Genomic DNA, 9,057 nt, shown 5'->3' with positions numbered 1-9,057 from the left:
ACATTTTCAAACTTAAAAGTCATGTTTGGTGTGAAATTAGGGAAGGAAACAAGGAAAGGAAGAAGGAGCTCATGTCTACTCTATTAGGACTTGCGTATGTAGTTACTTGGAGGTGATTTAGAGTCTCCAATTTCATCTAGTAAGTTCTATAAGTGTAAAGGGTGTCTTAAATTAGAACTTAGATCATCACACTAACTATGGTTAATTAAGAACTAATCTAAAAAGATTATCCAATACGAGATTAATCTAAATAAATTCTTAACATAACGATTCAAAATAAAAAAACCCCAAATCTTTAAAATATTTCAAGAACTCATATCATTCAATTAGAGATATGCGAAAGCATGATAAAGGAAACATATCAACATGGGAGAAAAGCTTCCTCCTTTATTTTCTCTCTATACCTTATTCCACAATACATATATATATATATATATATTTACAACATAATACTTGGCCACTCAAACCCTTTCATAATTGGAAGTGGGGGGCTAAGGTCTCAATCACATTTATCACAATGACTATTATCTAGTCATCATACTCTATATATCATCTATTCATCAATAGCCCATCATATGAATGAATTTTTTTTTCATTTATATATAATTAATATCAACTGCTCACCCTTGGACATTAAAATCACAATGAGAGACCATAAAAATATTCAAGTTCTCAATCTAAGTAGATATTAACTATTTTTAGTTGCACAAATATTTTAACCCATTAATATAATACAAGCATCAAACCACATTCTCAAGGGTCTAAAATACATTTTCACATAACACAAAACCCATAATACAAGTGAATCAAGAATATATTATCCTAATTGACAATATCATAAACTAAATACACATATCAAAATAAAAAGAGAAAGGCCTACAGAAGTAATTATTATCACTTGGCCTAATGCTCCTTTCTTCTATTCTTTTAAGATGAATTAGCTCCTGTAATATGTTAAAAGAGATGGGTGAGTACAACCACTTAGTAATCAAGGTACATCTAAGTTATATAAATGCATGATAATTAATCATGAATGCAAGTGGCTAATAAATTTATTAAGGTGACCATGTAAACAATCACATTAGTAACATGTTAATCACATTAACATTTAACTCATGTGAATTATCTCAAGAATAAAGTCAAGTACAAAATTTGCACAAATGACCACATATACATTATTCGAATAATTACTATATATTCTCATTTCTACAATTATAATCATATTCTTAACATAACCATCAATCACTCAAATGGCATAATAATAATAATATGCATGATCAATCTCTTCCTTATATCCCCCTTTATTTTCTATGACATGAAATCTGTGGGCCAACAATCAGAAGAGATCGTCTATGTAGTGAGACTACCTAAAGCTTTAATCATATTGTGAGGGGCTACCGGATCAGGGTTACCTTACTCACTTATGAACACGATTTTTCCCAAATCACACACTATAGGGTGTCATACCCAAAACTTCAGGTAGGCCAATAGGATTAAGTCCCTTAATAGGAACAATGCTACAGTACCATACAAGGTAAATAGCAGCTATAACCCTAAGAATTATTGGTTAATAGCCAAGTACTATATGAATTTTGTATAACCGCTAACTCTTTTACTAAGGCGAACTTCCGCCATATGATCATGCTCATGAGAAAATGTATTTCAAAAGCTCATATATATATATATATATATAAAATTCACAATTCTCCCACATGCTCATCAACTTTCTTACTCAATAAGTATCAAGAATTATCATTTTTTAACCATGCCTCTTGCATTAATTTTATATTACCACATAAACCACATTAACATAATATAAAACTCAACATGCTCATATACAATTCATCACTATACATAATTCAAAATTATAACTAAGAGTGTACACATCATTATCAACCATCAATCTCATTACTTATACCAAGTCACAATTAACTTGGTCACAAATTATATAGTCTCAACAAAGCCACATGCATTACAAACAGCTATTTTAAAATATATATATATATATATATATATTCTTTTGTTTCACCAACATAATTAATTAATTAACATACAAATGCATAAAATAGATTTTCCCAATTACCTTAACCTTTGAGAGGTTAAAGGTTACCTATCAAATTACAACACTTTTAAAGCTTTTCAAAACTTGAATGGTGTCAAAAGAAAATTAATCTATAATTGATCATATCCTAATGTGTCAATAATATTATTAACACAATTTTCACTCATACTCTAACACCTAAGTATTTATTTTATTTTATTTTGTTTTTTAAAACCTTAATCTTAGCCTCTTGAGTTTTAAAATTTAATTTCATGTATTTAAACCTATCTACTTAGTTCAATAGTCTCCTTCAAATAATTTCATTGAAGTTTGGCTAAAAACATCATTCAAATAATTTTTTAACATCAAAATTTTTCTTTTTATTCCAAAAATTTGCACATAAAAATACCCAAAATTACAAACTTTTAAGCCTAGAATCATCATTCTATAGCCATAATAATTTATTTCTCATCCTAAATAATCATCTAAATATCAACAAATCAATTTATGTTTTCAAATATAACTAAAAATCTATTTATAGAGATCTAGGGATAAATTCAAAGGCCTCAAATTTCAATACTATCAACAAAATAATACTCTAAAATCTTTGTTACACTACTAACAACCTCAATAATCAAATTTACTCATAAAAAATGCATACTTCTTTCAAACCTTAGGTTTTTCAAAACCTCAAAATTTGCAATCTCAAGGGAAAAAATAATTAAGAAAAATATTTAGAACACTTACATAATGTTAGAATACTTAAAATCTTATTTAAAGTATCCTATTATGGAGTTTTATCTTTTAAGTCAGCCCCAGTCGCGACGTCGCTCGTTCTTTATGCACGGAAGAAGGAATGAAAAAAAGAGGGAAGGGAAATGAAGAAAAGAAACAAAGTGTGCTTCTTTTAAAAAATGCTGTGGATCCCACACAAGAAAATTGACATCTGCCTCTTTGTTTCAATTAATATACACACGCAAATTGTCTGCGCCATCTCTTCATTTCATTTTTTTCCTATATTTTGTAATCATTTTCCTTCTTTTTTCTTTTCTTTTATTTTATATATGTATACATTAAACACACACACACACCAACGTCTTTCCCATCTATTTCTCTTCTTCTTCTTTTTTTTCATATCGCTTTTCTCTTTTTTTAATAATAATAATAATTCTATTTTCTAAAAAAATATAACTTAGGATTTGGATTCATGCTAAATTAAATCCAATAATAATCTCTTAACTAAAATTATTTATATTTAAATATTTCTATACAATTATTCATTTGCCCTTGATTTACTTAATTAATCTTGGGTTAAATTTTAGGATGTTACAATAAGCCCTCATCCTTCCTTCCTCCCTCTTCCTCTTTAACTAGTGGTTGAGATAGAGTTTGTTATGAGGAGTTGATTTTTAAACCTTGAGGATTTTGGGTCAGAATTTATTGACCCAAATAGAGTTAATAGAAGTTATTTGAATTATCTAAATATAAGTTTGATAATTTAATACTCTCTTGTGAATGGGTTCTCATTAATGGATGAAAATTGATAATAAATATGTTTCATTAACTGTAGTAAAGTTAGTTAGAGTCAATGAAAGTTAATGCACCTAGTGCATGAGTAGATATAAGATGTTGAGAATTGTGGGTGATTAAAGTGTTAAAATTGAAAATTAAAAGTATGTTTATGATGACATTGATGGCGTTTAGCAGGATTAATTTTATATTAATAATTTTAGGCACTATTTGGGCTTGAGACTAGCCTTAAAAGCAAAGTGTGCTTGAGAGAAAAATTTTTAACTTTTTAAAGGTTTAAGATAACTCTGAGAAATCTAGTATATACATCTTGTTGTTTGATTAATTATAGTATTTTACAATTTTTTGAACATGTGAGATTGTTTTGCATCAATTATGACATGAGTTATGTTTTAAAAATGTTTAAAATGCAAATGCGGCTTAACGTTGAAGATTGAAATGATTTTTGCTAAATTTGATTGAATGAGTTTGTATTTTCATGAATATTAAAGTATTAGTTGATTTGTGATTAAGTGAAGATTTATATGTAAATTTATGATGGTTACAATGATTATGATATTGGGTGTGATTTGTGAATTTAAGATAGTTGCAATGAATGTGTATGCCACTTAGGAAGCATTTTAAGTTTGATTCAAATTAGGTAAGATCCCTCTACATCTCATCTACCTTTCTTTTACATTTTTTTAGTTTGAGTTTGGTTGTGGGAAGTTTAATTTATGACATTGGGTATGATTTGGACGAACCAATTGGCATAAATGAAGCTATTGGGAGTTAATTTAAGCTTCTATATTTATAGTTGATGAATTTATGTTGAATTGGAAGTGAGCTTTAGGATTTGGTGAACCTTACCATCAAATTTGCAAATTGAGAGTAATGTCTAAATTAGTGTTATTTAGCCTCATGTAAGCTAAATGGAGTTAATGAAATATTGTTAGGGTGTTGGTTTGCCCAACGATAAAGATTAAGGTTGTAGATATGTCATTTAAGGTAAGAAATGATTATATTAGGATTAATAATTAATGGTTAGCATTTAATATTATAGATTGTACTATTGTAGTTGCTCAGTGTTTGCTTGAGCCTGAGGAGACTTAGGGAAATATTGAATTCTATGGGTAATCCTTTTCAAAAACAAAAAAAGTTGAGGTAACTGAATAATATACTTTATTTATTGATTTGTTAGACCATATTTTCTTGACAATCTGCCTACATCTTAGTTGCTATATTTTCTCTAATAACTTCACCTTAAGTAGCCTTATTATTGTCACCTCTTTAAGCATGATTATTATCATTTGAATGGTTTTCTCTAATAAGGGCTACATCAACTTCTTTTAAAAGATATTGAATAGGATCCATACTCATAAGGAAGTTATGAAAAAATACAACATACATATATTATCATTTTCTAAATTTTAATTCCATATGTAGGTTCAGTTTTCATTGAATAGAAGGATAAATCTTTTTTAAAGACACCAAAAACACATTTAGTGGCATTGTGTAACTTTGAATGTCAAAGGTTATGTAACTCTAATTTAAGGGTGAATTCCTTTTTGAATATTCTTTTAAATGATAGCTGACTCCCTAATAAGATGTTATAAGTCCTAATGTTTACATGAATCTATCACCAACAAGATAATATTTACCTATCATAAAGGAAAATGATTACTCTAATAATTTTACAATTACATCTAAATGTAAACTTTTTTAAAATTGGTAAAATATTTATCTTCAGGAATTATAAGTCTATCTACTCATGTTAAGGCATTTTTAATAATTCTAAACTCAAATGTCATACCTTCTGTAACATCCTGAATTTCAATATAAGAAAACTAGTTATTAATCAAGTAAAAATTAATAATTAGTGAATTGATTATGTTTGGATAGGGTATTCTGTGGTGCTAATTGGTTGATGTGGTTATAAGATTGGATGGTAGAATTGCAAATCAAAATGTAATGCGCAAGCACTGGTGAGATTTGACTCATTATGCCATGTACTGTGACGTGTGCTGCATGCGCTGCGACGCATGGCACAGAACTTCAATAAAGCTTGACGTGCTAACTCATGAAATCAGAAGGAGAAGGGAAAAGAAAGATATAAGAGAGGCAGAGAAGATAACTTTTGTGCTAGGGCATTAATCTATAATAGTTTTGGAGTTTGCTTTAGCTAATGACTTATCAGATAAGGTTCATGCCACCCTATACTATATTTCTACCCTAATTTTTCAAGTTTGGTTAATAGAGAAATTGAATCTAGGATAAGGTTTAAAAAGGGGTCTTAAGTACGAAATTAAGATTTTGTGATTGGTTTGAGGTTTAATAGTTGAACTTCAAGGATATAAGCTTAAATTAACTTAAGTTATTAGGTTGAAAATGGGAAAATTGATAAATAAATAAGAAAGAGGAATATCTTGGTCATTTAGGTAACTTGAAGGGTAAAGGACTATATGAAATGGATTTTGTGAATTTAAAAGGTGTTGATGAGAACATTTCATGTGTTAAGGAATTTGGCTCTACCAAATTATTACTTGTATTGAGTATTGAGAATTGACTGAGGGACGTTGCATTGTGTAGATTAAGCTTTTGAGAACTGCTCTCAAAAGTTGAATCAATTTGAGAAGTTAATAAGAAATGATAACCCTAAGTAGTAAAGGTAAAAAGTAACTGAATTAACCCTTTTATTTGTTAGTTTGTAAAATGATTTACAAATATTTTATATTAAATGTATGCATTGTATTTTATAAATTAATAGAGTAGCAGTATTGTGAAAGAACTATGCATGTATATGTGTGAGTGATACTTGTAATGTATGTGAAGAGGCATGTGCATTTGTATCCGTAAGTGTACCTTAGACTAGGGTAAGAGGTCGTGGTCCTACTTTGTATAAGGTTAGAAAGTCCTAACAATCCAAGCATTGAGCGTACTTTGCTAGTGGGTACTCAAGAGACCATCTATATTGATAATACCTGATCTGAGATAGTGTTTGGTGGGCTATGTTTCATGTAAGACTAAAAGTCCTTGTTTGAGTGTTGAGCTTACTTAGCTAGTAGGAACCAGGAGTGCATAAGCATAATAAATGATTGAATGTGGTATCGTGTGTATGCTTGCCTATACTATTTTATTAAAAATGATACTACTTTATCTCTTATTTATGATTTTACTCACTAATCGATATTTGGGATTTATTTCTCGCTGCAAGTGCACAGGTCATAGCATGTAATGTAATGAAAGTAAAATATTATTCTCTCGAGGATTTGTTTAAAAATGATGATTAAGCAAAAGACTAAGTGAGGTCATTTAATTTAAGCCAAACACAATTATAGGAAAAATTTGATTTTGTAAATTAAACTAATACTAAAAAATAAAGAAAAGAAATTGATTCACAAACTTCAAACATAAATTTGGACTTAGGTAATTTATCCCCCTTGCATTTCATAATACCAAAATTACCTCCTCTCATAAATGCTTTTAATGAAAATAAGTGCTTACATAAGGTTTTAAAAATATTTGGACAAGCTCTCTCAAGTTATGAACAAGTGTTTAGTTAGATTAATTACTCAATCTCTTATTACAATTAATAAAACTCAATTTTAAACACCAATCCTAATGTAGCTATGCAAGGCTAGCAAGTATATCACTATCTTACTAGCAAAACTATCCACTTAACATGTAAATGTTAAGTTCTTGCACTATTTTACTCAAATTTTACATTCAATATAGCCCTCTCAAGCATCAATCAAGTAAATCCAACATCTAAATGGTGACCAATCACTTAGAAGCATTAAGAAAAAGAGTAAAATAAACATATATATCATTAATCACAAAAATAGAAGAGAAACTTTAGTGTTAATCCATACAAGGGTTTCAAATAATTATAAGACAAAGAGTTTAACTACTCATAAACTTTCACAAATCACAAATATACAAAATATTTGGACTCATTTTAGATTACAAAAGAGGAAAGGGAAGAGAAATAGAAAAACTAAAAAAATGAGTTCCAAATGTCTTTAAACTTCAATCTCTTAATCCTAAATCTTGTAATGCCAAGCCTTAGCACAACTAAGTTCCAAATGTGTCTAAAAGTATGTAGAATGCATTTTGGATCGAGCACTTAGCATATATATGTCCTACCCAACCAACTTCAGATAAATAAAATGCAGTATTTTTTGACAATGGTGAAAGTCGCGACTTTCTGACGACTTTGACAGTTTTAAACTGTTTTCACAATTAATGAAATTTATCCTTTTTTCACTTGATTTCTTCATTCAAAAGTCTTCCAAAAGCATCAACAAAAATCTAAAAATGTATCTAATCAAATCTTAAACTAAAATAACACAAATTTGCCCAAAAATATCAAATGAAAGCTAAGAATACAAACCTAAAGTAAAATGCATATTTTTCTAATTTAGGTAATAAAAATATATACAAATGAGCCAAAATGAATTAGAATTTAAGGAAAATGTGATGAAATGATTTAAAATTCTAGAGGTGAATATGGTTTATCCAAATTATTAGGATATATGTCTCACTCCGTTATCTTTGTATAAAAGTGAAGAAAGTGCGAGAAGGCCAAGAAAGGAAACGAGGAATGATTACCTTCTTTTTAATAGTAGTATGACCACCCTAGTGTAATGAATGTATAATGATATTGTTAAATGGTTAGGTTGCCAACTAAGATGCATATGAGTACGTGAATGTGGATGTGTGGTTTATGTTGTTTGAGGACTTGCTTGTATACCTTATATTGCATCTCGTTGAGTATATCACAGTGGTGAATATGTGAGTAGGCTTGTAACATCCTAATTTTTTATATAATAAAAAAATTGTGGAATTTAGGTTTTGAGGAAAAAAATGATAATAATAGGAATTTATATTATTTGAGGTTATTTAGAAATAATATTATGATTAGGTATTTAATTATAAATTTAAAAAATTAAAATTTAAAACCACATAAGCAATATTTAGTTAAGATATAATACATAAATAATTTTTTTTATGTGTGTGTTTAAAAAAAAAAAGAGAGAAAGTAGAAGGAACAAAAAAAAAGGGGGTGGAAGGTTGTTGTTTTTAAGTCCCACATTGGTTAGATGAGGGAAGAGAAGAGGTGCCTTCATGTATAAAAAGGAGGGGGTGTGTGCATTAGGAAGCATGAGAGGCTAAGATGCAATTTAGAGGAAATTGTAACTTTTGGCCCAAAGGTTCGAATAATTAAATTCGAACCTATATTTTTTTTAATATAATTTTGGGACTTACAATCCGATTTTTATATTATTTTTCTCTCTTCCTCTCACGTTGCTCGGCGTTTTCTCGCAAGGGGGATTATTTTCTTTTTCTTCAGGTATGTTCTAACTTTCCTGTTTAGATTAGCATTTAAAAATTTATTTAATTACAAAATTAATTTTATAGTTATTTTCTAAATAATATTAGCTTTCTAGTCATATGATTATTTTGTAGGATAGAGTAAATATTTTGATTAAGATTTTTTTATAGGA

Source organism: Prosopis cineraria, unplaced genomic scaffold (assembly GCF_029017545.1).
Source record: "Prosopis cineraria cultivar Desert tree isolate PC_DT_omini unplaced genomic scaffold, ASM2901754v1 PC1580, whole genome shotgun sequence".
In the NCBI taxonomy this organism is placed as follows: domain Eukaryota; kingdom Viridiplantae; phylum Streptophyta; class Magnoliopsida; order Fabales; family Fabaceae; genus Prosopis; species Prosopis cineraria.
This window is presented reverse-complemented; position numbering follows the sequence as displayed.